The sequence below is a fragment of the Glycine max genome, chromosome 4 (assembly GCF_000004515.6).
Source record: "Glycine max cultivar Williams 82 chromosome 4, Glycine_max_v4.0, whole genome shotgun sequence".
Classification (NCBI taxonomy): domain Eukaryota; kingdom Viridiplantae; phylum Streptophyta; class Magnoliopsida; order Fabales; family Fabaceae; genus Glycine; species Glycine max.
Window position 1 is genome coordinate 40614821 of NC_016091.4, and position 22362 is coordinate 40637182.

A 22362-nucleotide genomic window follows, 5' to 3' on the forward strand; every position below is an offset into this window, starting at 1 on the left:
GCTTCCAACACAGCTAGGGAAGCGGAACCGGTGCTACAGCCCGCAATAAACTTGGGCCGAGACATAAACGCGATGGGTTTCAATCGGAGTTATAGTCCTCAAGCCTACCCTTATGGTTTACCTCCAGACTTCACTCCCCGTACCGCTCCAGACGATTTAAGCCAAGCCCCTACCTTCGAGGGGCAACTCCCTCCTCATGCCGACTATCCTCTGCAGGAAGATGATGAAAGAGATGCCCATCTAGGCCCACTACTTCCCCTCAAGGAATCAGCCCCCCATGAGTTGCCCTAACCAAACATAATCCGCCATGCCCCGTCTCCATCCACACCCGCTAAGGAACTCGTTCCCTTTTCAAAAGACAAGAGAAAAATCGATCTGCTTGAAGAGAGGTTGAGAGTGGTGGAAGGCCTCGGCAACTATCCTTTCTCGGATTTAGCTGATCTGTGTCTGGTACCTAACATCATCATTCCTCCCAAGTTTAAAGTACCGGATTTTGATAAATACAAAGGGACGACGTGTCCAAAGAGTCATCTTCGGATGTATTGTCGAAGGATGGGGGCATATTCCACGGACGAAAAGCTGTTAATGCACTTCTTTCAAGACAGCTTAGCCGAAGCAACAGTGGCGTGGTACACAAATCTGGAAGCCTCTCAGGTCCGGTCATGGAAAGACTTGGCAACTGTTTTCATTAGGCAGTACCAATACAACATGGATATGGCTCCCGATCGGAACCAACTTCAGAGCATGAGCAAACGGGAACATGAGTCCATCAAGGAAAATGGTCAAAGGTGGAGAGACCTAGCAGCCCAAGTCATCCCACCCATGATTGAGAGGGAAATGATCACGATCATGGTAGATACGTTGCCTACGTTCTACTATGAGAAGCTGATAGGATATATGCCAGCCAACTTTGCAGACATCGTCTTCGCCGGAGAAAGAATCAAGTCCGGACTGAGGAAAGGCAAGTTTGAATACGCCTCCAACGCTGGCCCCAACAACAATAGAAGAGCCCCAGTGGTAGGCACACGGAAAAAGGAAGGGGATACCCATGCGGTCACCACTGCCCCAACGTGCGTGAAAACGCCCCAAAATGCTCAAAACTCGTACCAACACAACCACCCGAACTTCTCGATCCGAGCCGGAAGTTCCCCCCCCAACTCAAGTAGAAGGGTCTGCCACAACAGAAAAAGCGCCTGCACAACACGTGGCTCCAGCCACACCCCGGCCAGCCAATAATACGACTCCTGGCGCGAGCTATAACAATACATGACGCCCCCCGAGAGACGAGTTCTCTCCTATTCCCATGGCGTATTCCGAGTTATGGCCCTCATTATTGGAAAACCATTTGGTGGTGGCCATACCCGGGAAGGTCTTCCAGTCACCATACCCCAAGTGATACAACTCAAATGCCACGTGCGCATACCATAGTGGAGCCCCCAGACACAACATTGATTCTTGTCTGCCATTCAAGTATAAGGTGCAACACCTAATAAATGCCGGCTGGCTATCATTTCAAGAAGAGGTCCCCAACGTTAAGACCAATCCACTAGCCAGTCATGGAGGAGCTAGCGTAAACGCCATCGAAAAGGATAGGTCATTAGGGTTAAAGAGACTAGAAGATGTGGCTACGTCTAGAAGATTCATCTACCAGTCGCTGCAGGCAGCATGCATGGTCTCTCGTGGCGAAGACAAAAGCGACGAATGTCTGTTTCATCTCGGGGAATCACACGACATGGAAACCTGCTCTACAGTGGAAGAGCTACTTCAACGGCTCATGGACTGGGGGCAGCTCGAAGTGTCTGAGAGGGGTAGGGAAGAATCGCAGATTTGCATGCAGTCAGCAGAAAGGAAGGCTCCCCCAACCCCCAAAGCCCTAGTAATATGCTTCACTAGGAATAGGACCAGCCCCAGGTCCGAGTACCCCCCGACAGTGCCCAAGCCAACGCCATTTTCCTATCAAAGCAATAAGGTCGTCCCATGGAAATATACCTCTCCTGCTTTTGGAGAAGGGGCTGCAACCGAGGTTGACTCCTTGTCAGCCAAGGTGACCAACATTATCGACCTTAGTGGCGTAACCCGCAGTGGTCGGGTGTTCGCTCCCCCTCACTTGGCGGAATTGTCCTCCAAGGGGAAAGCGCCCATGACCCAAGAGCCCGCGGGCGCAGCCACCCCCTCAAAAGAAGTGGATCCCCCGGTAGTAAAGGAAGCTGAAAAGAAGGAAGGTCTCCAAGGAAAGGCGGTGACCTTGGAAGAGGCTCATGAGTTCCTTCATCTCATCCAACAAAGTGAGTTTAAAGTAGTTGAGCAACTGAATAAAACTCCAGCAAGGATCTCTTTGCTCGAACTGCTCATAAACTTCGAGCCTCATCGTGCACTATTGATAAAGGTCCTCAACGAAGCCCACGTAGCACACGACATCTCAGTCGAGGGTTTTGAAGGCATTGTTAATCACATAACTACTAATAACTATATCGCGTTCGCAGAAGAAGAGATTCCAGTTGAGGGGAGAGGGCACAACAAAGCTCTACATGTGTCTGTCAGATGCATGGACCATGTCATCGCTAAAATACTCATCGACAATGGTTCAAGTTTAAATGTGATGCCAAAGACCACCTTGGAGAAACTTCCTTTTAATGCGTCACGTCTAAAACCGAGTTCAATGGTAGTACGAGCTTTCGACGGTAGTCGGCGGGAGGTGATGGGGGAAATTGACATCCCTATTCAGATAGGCCCCCACACTTGCAATGTGGTTTTCCAAGTGATGGACATAAATCCCGCTTACAACTACCTTTTGGGGAGGCCATGGATTCACGCGCTAGGAGTGGTCCCTTCGATGCTTCACCAAAAATTGAAATTCGCGGTTGGAGGACTCTTGGTGATAGTGTCGGGCGAAGAGGATATGTTGGTAAGCTGCCCCTCCTCAGCACCACATGTAGAGGCAGCGGAGGAATCGTTGGAAACAACTTCTAATCCTTCAAGGTGGTAAGTTGTGCCTCTGTGGAAACAAGTCCATTGCTACCTTGTCTCTCTAATGCGGCCCTGATGGCGACGCGGGTAATGCTCAAGCACGGTTATGAGCCCGGAATGGGTTTGGGCAAGGACAACCACGGGGATGCCGATGTGGTTGACATTAGGGGTAACCCGTACAAATATGGGTTGGGGTATGAACCCGAGAAACCTGGAAGAAGGAATGCACCATCAAGACTCCGGGCAGATAGGGCATGGCCCGGTCATGTTAGCCAGTGTTTCACAAGTGTCGGGATAATGTTTGAGGAAGAGGTGGCGGAAATAGGAGAGGAGGCTCCACAAGATCCGCCAAGTTTCGTGCGACCGTGCCATCCCAATTTCCAAGTGGGGAATTGGCACATGACGAGCCAGTCGGAAGTCTATACCACTGATTCAATGTAATTGGAGGCTATAGATTCCTTTCTCTTTTGTTTTGTGAAACCTACCTTATTAAATAACAAAGAGATCTTGCTTCATCTGTTCTTGCGATTTCACCTTTTCTCATATCATTTTGCATGTTTTTGTTTTTTGTCTTGAATGGTATAGATGTGAGGATCGATCCTTTGAGGATCCTAACAATGAGGGTTTGATAATCGATTTTGACCGAGAAGTAAGTCAAACAATAAAGGAAGAAGAGGAAGAGGACGTCCTTTCACCAGAGTTGGAGAGATTGATCGCTCAGGAAGAACGCGAAATGAAGCCTCACCAAGAGGAAACCGAACTGATAGACTTAGAGACCGGAGAGGGAAAGAAAGAAGTGAAAGTAGGAACCGGTATGACCTCACATATCCGCCAAGGTTTGGTAACCCTTCTTGAAGAATATCAAGACATCTTCGCATGGTCGTACCAAGACATGCCAAGTCTAGACCTCGACATTGTGCAGCATAAGTTGCCATTGAATCCTGGGTCTTCCCCGGTTAAGCAAAAACTATGAAGGATGAGACCCGAAATGTCTTTGAAAATTAAAGAAGAAGTGAGAAAGCATTTTGATGCGGGATTCTTGGCTGTGGCTCGATACCCGGAGTGGGTAGCCAACATTGTCCCGGTCCCAAAAAAGGATGGCAAAATGCAAATGTGCATAGACTATCGGGATTTAAACTGAGCCAGTCCTAAAGACAATTTTCCCTTACCACACATTGATATACTAGTAGATAATACAGCCAAGTTTCCCCTTTTCTCATTTATGTATGGTTTCTCAGGGTATAACCAGATAAAAATGGCACCGGAAGATGTGGAGAAGACCACTTTCGTCACCCTATGGGGGACGTTCTGCTACAAAGTGATGGCCTTCGGGCTAAAAAATGTTGGGGCAACATATCAACGCGCCATGGTAGCTTTATTCCATGACATGATGCATAAAGAGATAGAAGTCTATGTAGATGACATGATTGCCAAAATCTCAGACCGAGGACGAACACCTCGTCAATCTGCATAAGCTGTTTGGAAGGCTGCAGAAATACCAACTGAAACTAAACCCCGCCAAGTGCACCTTCGGGGTAAAGTTGGGAAAGTTGTTGGGTTTTATCGTGAGCCAGAAAGGGATAGAGATAGATCCCGAGAAAGTGAAGGTCATTCTTGAGATGCCAGAGCCACGCACGGAGAAGCAGGTTCGAGGTTTCCTGGGCAGGTTGAATTACATCGCGAGATTTATCTTGCAACTCACCCCTACCTGCGAGCCCATCTTCAAACTATTGCGTAAAAACCAGGCGGTCCTGTGGAATAGCGACTGCCAAGAGGCCTTTGAAAAAATCAAACAGAGCCTCGCGAATCCCCCGGTGCTCATGCCACCTGTAACAGGAAGACCTCTTTTCCTGTACATGACTGTATTAGACGAGTCTATGGGGTGCGTGCTGGGTCAGCATGATGACTCTGGGAAGAAGGAACAAGCCATTTACTATTTAAGCAAGAAGTTTACCACCTTTGAGATGAATTATTCGATGTTGGAAAGGACGTGATGCGCCTTGGTATGGGCGTCACATCGTCTTAGGCAGTATATGCTCAGTCATACCACTTGGCTTATTTCCAAAATGGATCTCGTGAAATACGTCTTTGAGAAACCAACCCTCACGGGACGAATCGCTAGGTGGCAGGTACTACTATCTAAATTCGATATTGTGTTTTTCACCCAAAAGGCGATAAAGGGAAGTGCCTTGGAAGATTATTTGGCCCAACAACCCCTCCAAGATTATCGGCTGATGCACCCTGAGTTCCTGGATGAAGACATCATGGCCCTATTCGAAGAGAAGCAGACGCACGAGGATATAGACAAATGGATTGTTTGTTTCGATGGGGCATCTAATGCTTTGGGCCATGGAGTAGGGGTAGTCCTTGTATCCCCAGATGATCGATGTATTCCTTTCACGACCAGGCTAGGTTTTGATTGTACCAACAATATGGCCGAATATGAAGCGTGCGCCCTTGGGATTCAAGCGGCCATTTATTTTGACGTAAAGCTACTCAAAGTGTATGGAGACTCAGCTTTGGTAATACGCCAGTTGAGAGAAGAATGGGAAACTAGGGATCAAAAGTTGATACTCTATCAAACTTATATCTTGAAGTTAGCCGAATTCTTTGACGACATTTCTTTCCACCACATACCTCGGGAAGAGAACCAAATGGTCAATGCATTGGCCACCTTGGCATCCATGTTTCAACTTGCCCCACACGGGGATCTGCCGTACATTGAATTCAGATCCCGAGGCAAGTCGGCACATTGTTGTGCGATAGAGGAAGAGCGAGATGGGAAATCGTGGTATTTCGACATCAAATAGTATGTCGAGAACAAAGAATATCCACCAGGGATTTCCAACAATGACAAAAAAACGTTAAGGAGATTGGCTACTGGTTTCTTTGTGAGTGGTACCGTCCTGTACAAACGAAACCATGACATGACCTTCCTGCGATGCGTAGATGCCAAAGAGGTGAATTACATGATTGAGGAAGTCCATGGGGGTTCATTTGGGACACATGCCAATGGGCATGCTATGGCCAGGAAGATCCTTAGAGCAGGTTATTACTGGCTCACTATGGAAAGCGATTGTTGCGCCCATGTAAGGAAATGCCATAAATGTCAAGCGTATGCAGACAATGTCAATGTTCCGCCACATCCTCTTAACGTCATGTCCGCCCCTTGGCCCTTTTTCCATGTGGGGGATAGATGTCATAGGGGCCATCGAACCCAAGGCTTCGAACGGTCATCGCTTCATTCTTGTGGCGATAGATTATTTCACCAAATGGGTCGAAGCGGCTTCCTATACCAATGTCACGAGGAGTGTGGTGGTCAGATTCATAAAGAGGGAACTGATTTGTCGATACGGACTCCCTAGGAAAATCATTACTGACAATGGCACCAATCTGAATAACAAAATGATGCAGGAAATGTGCGAGGATTTCAAAATCCAGCATCATAACTCCACCCCCTACCGGCCGAAGATGAACGGAGCTGTGGAGGCTACAAATAAAAATATTAAGAAGATTATTTAGAAGATGATGGTGTCATACAAAGATTGGCATGAGATGTTGCCTTTTGCCCTGCATGGATATCGAACCTCGGTACGAACTTCTAATGGGGCAATGCCGTACTCCTTGGTTTATGGGATGGAAGCGGTACTCCCATTTGAGGTAGAGGTCCCTTCCCAGAGGATACTAGCGAAATCGGGCCTAGAAGAATTAGAGTGGGCTCAAACACGCTACGACCAACTCAACCTTATTGAAGGTAAGCGGTTGACGGCCATGAGCCATGGGCGCCTGTATCAACAAAGGATAAAGAACGCGTTCGACAAGAAGGTGCGCCCGCGCAAGTTCAACGAGGGGGACCTTGTGCTGAAAAAGACATCCCACGCTGTTAAAGATAATTGAGGGAAGTAGGCCCCAAACTACGAAGCGTCTTTCGTTGTGGAAAGGGCTTTTTCTGGAGGGGCTCTGGTGCTCACCAACATGGATGGCGAGGAGCTACCCTCACCCGTGAACTCCGATGTTGTCAAGCGATACTACGCTTAAGATCTGGGGCAATTGAGGAAATCACTGCATGTTATTTTATTTTTGTGTGTTCTTCTTGGTTTCCCCCAGGAATTCCTGTCCGCTGTAATTTTCTCGTCACAGTTCTTTAAAAGAAGAGAACATGGGTTTGAGGCTTCAGTCCTCACTTTGGTTTTAAACCATGTGCAGTTTGTGATAACCTGAGCCTTTTCGCTCAATTCATGGGGTGCCTCAAACGCTTAATTAAAACTGAACCTAACTAGCTTTCACTAAGAAGATTATTGCATTCGAAAACACTCATGCATACGCATACGCATGCATATTTTGTGATAACAGGGGCAGAATCGTCTTAGGCAGCGGTCAGATGTCGAAACGAAGCTAAATGCAGAAATTAGTCAAGGTAAAACGGTAGCGCGGCCACAGTTTGCCGCGCAATGTCGTTTCCTACTTTCAGGTACTTAGGGACGGACGCAAGTAGAAGCTAGGGTCACGACCGATGGATCGTTGTCCCTTGCCCAGCTCTGGGCAAACGGAAAGCACCGCTACAAGGCACCCCGGTATCCTTTAAATTCCCAGTAATTATTATTGTTATGTCTTTAAAGTAAATATTGGGTGCCTAATATACCTTGAGTGGGTTCGAGTAAGCGAACGCCGACCCATAAAAGCCTTACTTATTTCCTCCCCAAAAAAAATGCAGGTTAGCTCGCCTGGGCGAGCTGAGCTCGCCTGGGTGAGCAACCCCTGCACGAAATGGGTTAAAAAGGGGGAGGAGGAAGGTTTCTGCACCAAAAACTCTCCCCCCTCATTCAAGGAAGCAAGAGCTCACGGGACTCACGGATTTTACAGCCCTTAGGTCACCATTTTTCGCGTTTTTGATTCCGTTTTGCTCTATTATTCATCTCCAACAAGTAAGTACCTCATTCTTGGGCTCTATAGCTTTCCATTGATGTATTTTGGTGCTCTAAATTGCATGTATTTGCTCAAAAATGTGCGGGATTTATCTTTGGATTGTTGCTTGTTTTTGATGAATTGAGGGGTTGTAGGGGATGGCCCTAGGCCTATGGTGCATTCTGAGATAATAGGGCATGCCACATTGTCCCCATTCCCTTGATTTTCATGCTTAAACATGCGCCCACCAAGTGTTCGGTGAAATGCCTCAATGGCATTTGCGCATGATTTTGTGGAACTTAGCTTGTGAAACAAATTGTGCACATGTGGCTGTCATTGTGAGTGTGTGGGCAGTTTTGTAGAAGCTAGACTAAAGTGCCGGAAGCATGACTTACACCTAGGAATCTAAGCTTTTTGTTTTGAATGTAAGAGATGCATGAATATTAGGACATGTTTGAGAGGTTTTTGACTAGAATTTGGGTTGGCTGCCTCATGAGGAATACCTTGCATCTAGGTAGCATGGAAAATACCTTTTAATGGTATGTATATATGTGAATATGTATAGCATGTAAATGCCTTGCAAAGTATGTGAGTATGTATAGCATGGAAATGCCTTGCAAAGTGTGTGAATATATAGCAAATAATGCCTTTCAAAAATTTGTATATGTTGGATTGGTAGCGTAAAAATGCCTTTCAAAATATGTATATTTGTGAGTAGGTAGCATAAGGAGCCTTTCAAAAAAAATGTACACATGTTGAATGTGGCACGAGAATGCTTCCCAAAATGAATATATATGATGGGGAATTGCCTTTCAAGTGTAGATAGATGACATGAAAATTCCTTTTCAAATAAATGCAAGTGTATGTATGACATGAGATTGGCTCACCAATGTGCATATATATATAAATAAATGTGAATGAAACAACAAAAAATTTTTATGCTAATAAAATACTTCTAATGTGCATATGTAATTTTTGGTAGCAAAATGCTTTGAATATGGACATGTGTAAATTTTGGCACAATACCTTAAGCATGCATATATGAATTCTTTTCAAAAGAGTATGTGTAGTAGCTAGAATGTTTTGAATGTTCTTGTATATTGATATAAATAGCAAGATATTTTGTGCGTATGCACATTCATAAATGTTCTTCTTTAAGGAAATGTGTGCACAAGTTTGTTCTAAATCGAAAATATTAGCATGCCATTTTTGCTTTAAAATAGAATTTCCTTGTAAACTAACTTTCCAAATGTTTGTCCTCGTAGGAAATGGCTCCGAAAAAGCTTTCCACAAAGAGATCTAGGAGGGACGCCGCGGCTGAAGGGACCAGTGCCGCCCCAGAGTTTGATAGCCACCGTTTCAGGAGCGCCGAGCACCAGCAGCGCTTCGAGGCCATCAAAGGATGGTCGTTCCACCGAGAGAGACGCGTCCAGCTCTGGGATGATGAGTACACGGATTTTCAAGAAGAGATAGCTCGCCGACGTTGGACGTCGCTCGTCACTCCCATGGCTAAGTTTGACCCAAATATAGTCCTGGAGTTTTATGCTAATGCTTGGCCCACAGTAGAGGGAGTGCGGGACATGCGGTCATGGGTGAGGGGTCAGTGGATTCCCTTCGACGCAGATGCCCTCAGCCAGTTCCTAGGTGACCCACTAGTGTTGGAGGAAGGTCAGGAGTGCGAGTTCAGTCAGAGGAGGAATAGGGCTAACGGGTTCGACGAGGAGGCCATTACCCAGTTATTGTGCACACCGGGGCAGAATTTCGCCTGGACCGCTGCCGGGGACGGGTGCGGATCATGCAGGGAAGGTATTAGCACCCCACGCGTCTGTCACAAGGGATGATAGCCTTTAATCGAGTGTGCAAAATCATGACTTCAATATTTGTTTTATTTTCCCTTTTATGTTTTTTTTCTCTTTTTGGGTTCGAGAAGGGTGTTGCCCTTGCTCCTACGTATCCTCAAGTGCGATGAGGAACTCAGATCTATGTAGTTCCTTAAAAGTAAGAAAAGTTGTGCATTGAGTTGATTTTAAACTTTTGAAAGGTTCATTTTAACCAATAAAAACAAAAGAGACTGTTAAGGCATTGGACCTTGAACGGATCAAGCAACTTTTATGGACAAAAACCCAATTACGTATTGATTTTATCTTGGTTTCACTTATTAACTTTCAATCTCATTAAAAGATGATTTGTGATGTAAATGATCAGTCGAAACTCACTTTACAAGATGAAAAGAGATTACTGATGGTAGAAGAATGAGATGGAGATGTGCAAAGCAACAAAAAGTACCCCTAAGGGTGCATAGATCGAATTCAAAACATTAAAATAAATACTAATCGGACAACGAACGAAGAACACCGAACGATGAACAATGTAGAAGTCGATTACGATCACGATTTGGTAGCGCCTCGGCCTCGTTTTTCTCTTCTTTTTTCTTCTTCTCTTCAAATTTCACTAAATCCTTCCAATGTTTGAAAGTTAAACCCTTTCTTTAGCCCCCCTCATGCTTATTTATAGGAAATGAGGGGACTTGGTTTATCTGTGGCTCACCCAGGCGAGCTGTTGCTTCAACCTGAAGTAACCTTGCTCGCCCAGGCGAGCTGGTTACTACACCCCTAAGCTACTTGGGGGCCAGGCGAGCCAGGGGTCAAAAAAAGCTTCAAAATGACCTTTTTGCCCTCCCTTTTGGGTATTTTCCACATTCTTTACTAAAACATCGAATAATATTTCATCTTGCGCAGAAACTGGTGTTGAACAACTCAATTTGGCTAGCGAGAATCAAAATGGTTGCGAATGATAGTCCCCAAACGAAATTAGGGTCTAACAACGACTAGTTCTCCTGCCCCAAAAAAGAAATCAAAATCACAACAACAATAACAACAATCTTAAATCCAACCAGAACTACCGCTCCAAATTAACCATCCCTTCCACCACAACGCAACCCCAATTCGTCTCCTTCAATTATCGCACGAGAGTGGGAGAACACGTCAATGAGAATGCAACGACAAGGTTCCCTTCTTGTTTCAAGTAATAACGATGAACTTTCACCAACACACATTGTGTTGAGTTCGCGATTCCGAATTTGGACTCATTTTTGTTTTCTTTTTCTATATCTGAAAATATGCACAATGTTGAGGTTTTTTATTTCAGATTTGTGGAGTGAGAAGAGAGAACTATGTGCCTAAGGGCAAAAGATAAAATCATGAGTTCTCCAAATTTGCTTTTGTTTAGGCATTCATGAATGAGTCAAGGAGAATGATTCATATCGAAATTTCATTTTTCATGATTCAAGTTACTCTGAAGATGATATCGAATTTGCTGATGTTGAAGGAGTGAATCTGTAAGGGGAGAGCAACAGGGAGGAAGAAGGAAAGCATTATGGAAAAAGAAAGAAAAAATGAGAATAAGAAAAGGATAAAAGAATAAAAGAAAAAAAAATCCCAACCGTTCATTTAAAAATTACTAAATCTAATGGCTTCATGTTACTTTCTCATGGTGGGACTAAATCTATTAGTTTTCCATATGACATTTTAGCCCCTCCATGTCTGCAACATCAAGAAGCAAATTTTTTTATATATAACAAATGGATCCAGTAATGTAGGGAGACTTTGTTATTTGAGTTAAGGAAGAAAATTGATCAAATTGGATATTTACCCATAAATTTATCATTTACTCCACATTTTTATGATACAAATCCTTGGACAGAGACCTCTTCTTCTTCTGAAGCAACAAGAAAGTTGTCGTCACATAACAAGTTGATGTGTGAATAGATACTCGAAGAGTATGCATTTGTAAGTTCTTCACGTCAGCACCAGCGATTCATGCGTGCAATGTTGAACCTTGTTCGTCGAAAAGGCATCCCCATAATCAACATTGCTCTCACACACCCTTCCTCGTTATTATTCTCCACATCAACCTCTGACACAACTGCCATCATCCACATCCTCATGTCCTCCAACACCTTCACCGAAGCCACGTTCCTCACCAAACATCACCTCCAAAACACGCGCAAGCCCTGCACATTGTTCCTCAATTTTCCAATCTCTCAACCGCGCCAACCTCACGTCCCAAGCATTCAGCGTTCTCACACTCGCTTTCTGCCAACCAGGTCTCGTCGAAGAAGCCCTCCGGGCGTTCAAAAACCATTCTTTTATGCCCACGTTACAACCTTGCAACGCGCTTCTTCATGGTCTTGTCAAGACCCAGATGTTCGATTCCCTGTGGGAGGTGTACGTGGACATGATGTCGCGCAGGTTTTCCCCCACCGTCATCACCTACGGCATTTTGATGAATTGTTGTTGTGCCCAGGGTGATTTTAGCAACGCACAAAAGGTATTCGATGAAATGCTTGAGAGAGGGATTGAACCCAATGTCGTGATTTATACTATTTTGATTGGTGTGTGTTTTGCAACGAGGGTCAAATGGGAGAAGCGGAGGGCGTGTTTGGACGAATGAGGGAATCTGGGGTGGTGACACCCAATTTGTACACTTATAAGACCCTCATGGATGGGTATAGCATGATGGGTGACGTGAAACGAGTTTTTTTATTTGTATTGTGATATGCTAAAGCCTGGCTTGTACCCTGATGTTGTCACTTTTGCTACTTTGATAGATGTTCTACGCAAAATGGGGGATTTGAAGGCTGCGTGAAACTGTTTTGCATATATGGCCAAGTTTGATGTTGTTCCTAATGGTCATGCTTATAATTCTTTGATTCATGGGTATTGCAAGGCGGGGGACTTGCTCGAAGCGATGTGGTTGCGATTGGAGATGGAAAGGTGTGGAATCTTCTCAGATGTTGTCACATACAATATACTCATCAAGGGTCTGTGTGACATATGCAGATTGGAAGAAGCTATGGGTTTGATGGAGAAAATGGATGAAGTTGAGGTTTTTGCCAATTCTGTGATTCAATGTGGTGATTGATGGGTGCTGTAAAATAGGTGACATGGAGAAGGCTATTGAGGTGTGTTCTCAAATGACTGAGGAAAATTGAACCTAATGTTATCACGTTTTCCATATTGATTGATGGGTTTTGCAACAAAGGTAATGTAAGAGCTGCAATGGGCTTGTACACGGAAATGGTAATCAAGGGTATTGTGCCTGATGTGGTAACTTACACAGCTTTGATTGATGGGCACTGCAAGGTTGGGAACACCAAAGAGGCTTTCAGGTTGCATAAGGAGATGCTGGATGCAGGACTATCTCCCAATATGTTCACAGTTAGTTGTGTAATTGATGGCCTTTTGAAAGATGGAAGGACAAATGATGCAATCAAAATGTTCTTGGAGAAAACTGGAGCTGGTTACCCTGGAGATAAAATGGATAGCAGGTTTTGTTCTCCAAACAGTATGATGTATGCCATCTTAATTCAAGGATTATGTGAAGATGGGTAGATCTTTAAGGCCACTAAGTTTTTTGCGGAAATGAAATGGAATGGTTTCAAACCAGACATGCTTGTTTATGTTACCATGTTGCAGGCACATTTTCAGTCCAAGCATATGATTGATGTAATGATGCTGCATGCGGACATGGTGAAGATGGGTGTTATACAAAATACTTTTATATATCGTGTACTATCTAGAGGCTATCGAGAGAATGGATATTTGAAATCAGCTCTTATGTGTTCTGAGTATTTAATGGAATATGGCATTCATTTTCCTGAATGCAGAGGGTGATGCGGGTTTCAGGCTCCTTGACAGCAAGATATATTCACAAAGGATTTTAATAACTGATCTTCAGTTACTAAACTCATGAATGCCACTGGTGTCTAGTACATTACAGACGATTGCTTAACTGATCTTCACCAAGTTATTATTCATTTGCACAAGTTGTGCTTATTTGGTATTTTAGCATTTAGTGGGGCATGAATGGATCTATTTTGATCATGGTCTTAGTTAGCATTACTCCAAAACCATTGAGAAAGGCATTGTGACATGAAGGAGACTTGCTTTCCACCTTGATGGTTTGTAAAACGAGAAAGGTGTGTTAACATTGGATTTCTATGGTATTCTTCTCGTCAAAAGAGTAGCCATGACAGAGGAGAACTGACATTTTTTCACTAGAGTTACTGATGTACTGATCTTACTGCAAATTTGTTCTGGTTTATTTTATAAAAAATAACCAACTTAGTGACTTTTTTTATGGTGAACGATTTATGAATGAAAGAGTTCCAATTCGAGGACAACACCAGTTTTCTACATTCTTAATTATTTTTATTTTACTTCAAAGTATGCAACATTGTACAAATGAATGCTAAAATATCTCAGAAAATAAATTCATCGATCCTCCCAGAGACTTAGTTTTGCCAACTTAACATTGTCTGAAAAATGAAAAAGAGAAGTGGTAAACTGTACTGCGAACACAACTTTCATCTCCTTCTTGTAGTTTTTGTTGTTTTTTTTTAGTAAAACTTTGTGTCTCATTGACAGTGGTATAGCCTGCGTGGTGGTAAATGAGTGCTTAAAAAAAAGATAAATGAATGTTTAACTTTAAGGGGAAAATATTGGTGTTAATGTACAGTTCTTTCTATGCAAAAACACTTTGATGATTTGGGTCGCATGATATAGTAGTATTTGAAAGTTAAAAATCACTATTTGTTCATATTAAAAATGAAAAAGTAAATTTAATCCTTTTTTATGAGTTGGTATAGTTTTAACTAGGAAAAATAGGCACTTCATGCCTGCCTAAGTCTTTTCATATTTTTTTATTATAAAAAAACAGATAATAAAAGAAAGTGAGTAATTTCAGACCTGTGAAGGTAATTATAAAAATAAAATAATAATTTTATGAATATAATTATAGGAACAAAATGAGTATAAAAATATATACACCAACATATTCTTATTCTTTTTGTAGATGGTTATAGATTATAAATAATAATTTTATTTTTCTTACGCTTGAGCAATATTCAATAAGAAAGACATCAAAATAAGGGGTGGTGGCTGATCGTAGCATGTTGGCTTCATTTGTCCGTAACATTACCCAAGAGATGTTCTAAAGAGTGTCAATTATACACATAACATGGCAGAACAAAACGTGGGACATTCATGAGACACTTGAAATGGTTCCACACTTTGCTTTGAAGCAGTGTGAACAAGTTGGTTCATGGCGACATCTCAACGTGGCATCAGAAAGCTGAGACTCCCATTAGCCTCAAACCACCAAAAGCCAACCAAACCCTTAAGAAGCACCTTGAATGCAACATACACACCAAGGTGCTTCTTCTCTTCAGATTCTTCTTAAGAAAAAGACCCACTCTTAACCTTATTGACAGCTATTCTTTGTTGTATGCCCTAAAAGCTTGCAACCACAAACACTCCTCCACCCAAGGAAAACAACTTCATGCCCTCATCATAAAATTTGGGTACCAAACCATAGTTCAACTCCAGATAACCCTTTTGAAAACATATGCGCAACGCGGTAACCTTCGTGATGTACACCAAGTGTTCGACTAAATGTGGGGATGTTGTGACAGCAAGGAAGGTGTTTGATGGCATGTGAAACAAGGATGTCACAACTTGGATTTCCATGATTGTGGGGCATGCAGTACATGGGCAAGCACGCGAGGCTCTTCAACTTTTCTCAGAAATGAGGGACAAGGATGATTGTGTCTTGACCCCAAATGATGTAACTTTCATCGGAGTTTTAATGGCCTGCAGCCATGCAGGGATGGTTGAGGAAGGGAAGTTGCATTTCAGAAGTATGAGTGAAGTTTATGGTATAGAACCTAGAGAGGCTCACTTTGGCTGCATGGTGGATCTCTTATGCAGAGGTGGGTGGGCATTTGAGAGATTCCTATGACTTCATTATGGAGATGCCAGTGCCGCCAAATGCAGTTGTCTGGCGAACCTTGCTGGGGGCTTGTAGTGTCCGTGGTGAATTAGAGCTAGCTGCGGAAGTGAGGCAAAAGCTACTCAAGCTGGACCTTGGCTATGTGGTTGACAGTGTTGCTATGTCTAATATTTATGCCAATAAAGGCATGTGGAATAAGAAGATAGTTGTTAAGAATCAGATAAAACAGTCAAGGGCTCCTGGCTGCAGCTCAATTGAGGTGGGAAGTGGGGTTAGTGAATTTGTTGTCTCAGATGATAATCATCCTTTAATGACAGATAAGTGATGTTCTTGAGCATTTGAGCTGAAGCATCAAACCCTATAGTTAATTATTAAGCATCCATGAAGGGTAGCTTAAATATAAAAGCAAATTCAGAAAAGCTGTTTAATTGTTTTCTTTTCCGCTCCCAGCTCAACCCATCCTTAGTTGTAGGTGAAAACTGGAAAAAAGAAGCAACTCAGACATTCCAAAAACAAAAGTGTACTAACTTGTATCTCACAAACGTAACCAATTCAACTGTGAAGTTTAGTATAGGGATAAATATGAGAGTCAAGAATTCAAGCACTATTAGAAAATACACTTTCAACATCGGTTATTTAGAACATTCTACATCGGTTCTAAAACCGATGTTGAAAGTGACGATGTTGAATGTATGAATGTTAACATCGATTTTGGAGAACCGATGTTAACATACATATGACAACATCGGTTCTCTAAATAACCGATGTTAAAAACAATGAACAACAACAAAAAAAGTGTACACATGATGAATGTTGACATCGGTTTTCCAGTAAAATCGATATTAATATGTTAGTTTAACATCGGTTTTTTAGAATAACCGATGTTAATGTATGCCCTTAACATCCGTTTTTCTAGAAAACCGATGTCAACGTTGATGATGCTTACACTTATTTGGTGTAGTTCTTTGTGTATAACATCGGTTAATTATAAATAACCGATGTTATTATTCAAATATTCACATCGGTTATTTATAATTAACCGATGTTAATGTACAATAGTTGACATTGGTTATCCACAAATAACCGATGTTAAAATACAAACGCTGACATCGGTTATACACAAAAAACCGATGTTAATATACAAACTTTAACATCGGTTTTCTATTATAACCGATGTTGGTTATGATACTAACATCGGTTTTTGTTAATAACCGATGTTGTTTTCAAATTTTTTTTTATATATACTTTCTGTTTTTACAGTAAACCCAAAATTGTACCTGTCAAATGCAATTTCAGGAAGCCCAATTCACAGCAAATAAACATTTTATTCTGCTTTCAAGCAGTTTTAATGATAATAAACATCAAATAATTGATTTATATATTATAAAGAACAATCAACAAATGAATTCAATGTTCGTGTTACATAGAAAATGTCAAAAATGTTAAAAAATGTCCCTAAATCCTAGGCCTGATCTCTAACTCGGAGATAAAATTGTGCCCACTGAATCCGCAATGCTTTTAATCTCTCAGGCTCCAATGGTCTAGGGTCGTTAAAATATTGCATGATTAAATAAATCATATTAAGTTAATAATGTAATACAAATTATAAATAAATCGATTTTCTTTGAAATAAACTTACCGCTTCCCAATTATTTCTAAAACTTCCTAAAATGATGGTGGACATCCAGTGCATGACATAGTAGCCGCACTCAGTAGTTCCTTTTTGTCTATTACACTAAATACATAATGAAATTTGGATATTAATTAAACAACTAGTGTACAGACACATAAAGAAATATATATAAGTGGAAGTTTTATGTAAATGACGTACCTTGACAACAATCCACCTAGCAGGAGCCTTTGATTTAGGCTGTGGAGCATCATCAAGACCCTTGATAGCACTGTTCCATATGAGTAACAATTAAAAACTGGTGTTGTACGTTGAGGTATTATAATGCAAATGTATTGAAAAGAACACTAACCTATTAATAATCCCCTTAAGGTAGTTGTCTGGCCTGTTATGCAATGAACAAAACCAGACAACTAAGTGTTCCTTGGGCAGGATGACCACCATCTGCCAATGTCCGCTGCAGTGGAACCTAAAATGGGTTAGCACATTAGTAAACATTAATTAAATTTTGTTATTTTATGACTTACCCATTTAGGTAGGCTCCAAGATACACATCGCGTTGTGAACTCTGCATCCAACTCTTTATGTAACTTTCAGATTCAAACTGCGATTGCCCAGACCTCTGAATGGACTGAGGCTCGAGGAATCCATAGATATCAGAATTCCCCGCTCGCATACATGTTTCAGTGAGATGCCTATTTATGTTAAGTCAAAGTTAGATATTTATGAATTGAAAGCCATAACTTAGGTAAATAAAAGCTTTTTATATAAAGACTTACAGAATCCACAACTGTAACACTGATATGCTGAGACATTGACCACCGTGTGCGATTTCGGAGAGGTCTTCGTGCTTTATGTACAGGGGGAAATCTGGATTAACGACCCCGAACACGGTGGCATCCCATCTAACCTGATAAGGCCTCAAGAAAAGCTCTGGGATGGTCAATGTCATCAGATAAAGCGAATCATCGACATCCGGATCGGGCTTCGGAGGTGGTTTTTGCGGAGACACAACTACCTGTTCATGAAACAAAGTTAAATAGCCAAATTTAAGGCACACTTAATGAATTAATTTAAAAGGAAGAAACATATAGTAAGGACAATAAGTACCTGGTGTGATAAAGACTTGATCAGATGTGTCGGCAAAGCAAGGAAGGTGTGAAGTGCCTGCCCCACTAAGGAAACCTCAGCAGTGGGTACAGGAACTGGAGCATCTGCATCTTTAACCTCGTCCACACTCACCTTTACTTGGCCAGGCAACAAAGGAGTGTTATGAACAAGAGCCGATCCCCCATAAACTCTCCCCACGGCAACCAGGCGGGCAGGATCTGCTTCTATGTACAAGCCGCACCTGTCAGAGTCACCCGTCTCAGGATCGTTTCCTGAGGGATCAACACAACTCCCCTTTGTGCTCACCCGAGGATCGGAGGGACCAGGACCAACCAGAGGCTCAGGAGGTGCCTGAGATTGCATCTGTGACTGAAGCTGGCTGAAGGATGCCATGACCTGCCTTGTCACTTTCTCTGTGATGGACTCCTCTAACTGGTCCCTGATCTGCTGGGTCAGCTGCTGTAATTCGTCAGGAGGCAGGGAGGAAGCGCTGCGGGACGTCCGTGGAGCCGATCCAAAGTATTGCTTGATGGTGACACCGGCTCCAGCAGCACGGACACGTCCAGGGTGCTCTGGACGTCCAATAGCAACGGCCAGAACATCCTGACGTCCATGGGGGACGAACGATCCCTGTGTGGCTTGCTCCTCAAACGAATCCTGCACAGAAAACACACAGTGGTACATGGCATTCTCAAAATATTCAAACATAATTGTAATGGTTAGTTGAAAATGACTTACAATCTTCTCAGCGATTTCCTTTACGGCCTCAGTCGTCATCTCCCCTGTCTTCTTCGTGCGGGCCATCTTCCACTTCACGTGGCGTCTGACCGGGGATGGAGGGTCGATGACGCCATCAACGCTTCCTGACTGTGCATCTTCCTGCAGCTTCTTCTTGGTTTTCTCAGCCAGGAGCTTCTGCTCCAAATAATCATAACCCCAACGAGACAAAACGTGGGGGGCAGTATTCTACTTCTGGATGGCTTGTGCCTTCATGCGCACATCCTGAAAAAATTAAACAATAATGTTTGAAATGGGTAGAATGAAGTATAACAACATCATGTTTAATATGAAAAACAACTTAAATGGCAAAGGAACATACCTCCCAAGAAGGGTCTCTGCGAGTCTAGCAAAACTGGGCCCACTTTTCCTTGCTGATGCCGTATTTGTCACAGATAGTGTCCTCGACACCGTCCTGATCAGCTGCAAGGGCCCATTTCCTCGTGAGGTCTGATTTAAACTGCCTCCATCTCTCCCCCACAGATTATAGTAACTTCCTTTTCGTCCTACTGTCAGAAGCCTCTGGGATATCAAATTCTGCCTGATAACATGAAACAAAGTTTATTTGTTACAATAATGAAATTTTTTGGCTATTAATTACACACAATCAAATAAGAAAAGAGAAATACCTGAATATCCTCCCAAATCAGGTCCTTCTGAGCAGTAGGGACCTTCTTCCAGTTCTCGTAGGTGATGTCCACCTTATCACGTGCCACAATCCCCAAATATGTTCTTAATTTCTTCTTGTGGGGACCGTCGGCCTTCCCTGTAGCAGGATCAACATGCACCACTGGTCTCTCAACACCAGGTGGTCTAGTGGACAACGATCGTGGGCATGAGGCTTTGCGTGTCCGCTTCACGGCAGACGTCGAAGCTGATGCGTCCGAAGTAGGAGGAGGACGAGGAGGAGAAGGAGGAGGAGTAGTGGAGGCAGGTGGAGAACCCATGATCTTTTATACAATAACATACAAAATTGGATTAATGAAAAGAGGATTAGTGATAAGTTTTTTTTGGAAGGCAAAAGTATAACATTATTAAACAAAACCCCACCACATAAGGAGACAAGACAAATTAACCAAAGGACTCTGCAAGATAGGTAGTTGTGCTTTTTAATTGTGATTTCATCCATGTTTTCTTTGATATTGATTTTCTTAGGACTTCATCCATGTTTTCATAGCATTTGATTTTCTTTTTTGCAGAAAAGAAAGAGGGGAACGAGCAACAATTTGAAGGTTGTACATTCAGGAACTAAAGAATTCAAAATAGCTAGTAATAAGAGGGATTTGTTTTTGGGATTTTCTGAGCACCAAGAGCGGCTACGCAAGAAGCTTGCACTTGAGGAGGGAAGGATATTTTCAGCTAATGAACAAGTTTCTGAACTATTTGTCCTTCAGATTTTACTATTTTTTTTTTCTTATATGTAAATATAAATAATATAAGGCTATGCCATAGGGACATGGTCATTTTTACCCCTAACAATCTTAGAAGTAAATATAGACCATGTTTTTACGGAATACCCTTATACCATTTATATTTACATATTATAAAAAAGAAACAGTAAAATCTTAAGGACAAATAGTTAAGAAACTTGTTCATTAGCTGCAAATATCTTTCCCTCCTCAAGTGCAAACTTCTTGCTTAGCCGCTCTTGGTGCTCAGAAAATCCCAAAAACAAATCCCTCTTATTAGTAGCTATTTTGAATTCTTTAGTTCCTGAATATACAACCTTCAAATTGTTGCTCATTCCCCTCTTTGAGAATGAGGAGGATCTTCATAAGACTTCATCCAGCTGATGTTTGTCGGCAGTTTCATCATCCACCACCCTTTTCTTCTGTGCCTTCTCACGTTCATTGTTGTTAAACCCATATTTATGCCTTCTTCCCTTCATGTCTTGTTTTATCACAACTTTAGCTGAATCTCCCATCTTCGGCATAGTTGAATCTCCTGTCTTATTGTCCAATGCCACATTTTGATGGCCTGTATCTCTTTTGTTCGTATGTTCTACTGCTTCAGCTTCACAATGCATAGAGCAATCAGAATTTTCCAGTGATCACCAAAGGCTTCTGCATCAGCGTTGACACTCTCCACCCTCTTTGGTTTATGCTTCTGTGTTTTCTTCCATGCTTCCTCCTTATAATTCTCAGATTTATTGGAGGTCCCACTAGAAGGATCAGCACCAATCTGTGCCTGTTCCTCCTCTACCAGCTCAATATCTTTCGTTTCACCTTTGCTTTTGAAACTACACTGTAATTTACAAAACAAAAGTTGAAAGGAAAGATATTGACCTGATAGACGAGGAAGAAGCACATATTGGTGGTGATCGTTCTAGTGCAACCTCGAATAAAGCTGAGATTTATAACGAGGAGGCACGGAAGAAAACACAGAAGCATAAACCAAAGAGGGTGGAGAGTGTCAATGCTGATGCATAAGCCTTTGGTGATCACTGGAAAATTCTGATTGCTTTATGCATTCTGAAGCTGAAGCACTAGAACATACAAAGAAAAGAGATACAGGCCATCAAAGTGTGTCATTGGACAATGAGACAGGAGATTCAACTATGCTGAAGATGGGAGATTCAGCTAAAGTTGTGATAAAACAAGACATGAATGGAAGAGAGCATAAATATGGGTTTAACAACAATGAACGTTAGAAGCCAGAGAAGAAAAGGGTGGTGGATGATGAAACTGGCGACAAACATCAGTTGGATGAAGTCCTAAGGAGGCAAATTGAAACAAAAAACCGATGCCTCAATCAGAGAAAAATGTAGTTGTCACTTACTAGGTTTGGTGACCTCTGTCTCTGTAGAAAATTACATTATCCGATGTTAATCAATTCTCCTTCATCATGATCATTTCGATTTGCATGAACGTCGTCAGCTTCTTCTTCTCCGACAACGTTACCAGTGATTTGAGCGGTCAAAGGACTAACATAGGTGTCCATGTATGAATCATCATCTTCTACATTAACACCAACTGTTTTGCCCTGCAGAACCACGCACTACCTTTCATCACAAGGGTCTTGCACGTAAAATACTTGTCTAGCTTGTTCTGCCATGATGAAAGGGTCATTGTGGTAACCAAGTTTCTTTAGATCTACTAGGGTAAATCCTATATCATCGGTGCGCACACCGGTGTTGCTGTCAACCCATTTACATTTGAAAACACATACTGTAAATTTCACAT

General features: G+C 42.4%; 2 pseudogenes; both read left to right on the plus strand.

Annotated features, from left to right (window-relative positions):
* The first annotated feature begins 12021 nt into the window (after positions 1 to 12021).
* On the plus strand, positions 12022 to 13547 carry LOC106798584 (pentatricopeptide repeat-containing protein At5g61400-like; annotated as a pseudogene).
* A 75-nt stretch (positions 13548 to 13622) lies between these two features.
* LOC106798585 (putative pentatricopeptide repeat-containing protein At1g74400) lies at positions 13623 to 15988 on the plus strand (annotated as a pseudogene).
* The last annotated feature ends 6374 nt before the right edge of the window (positions 15989 to 22362 follow it).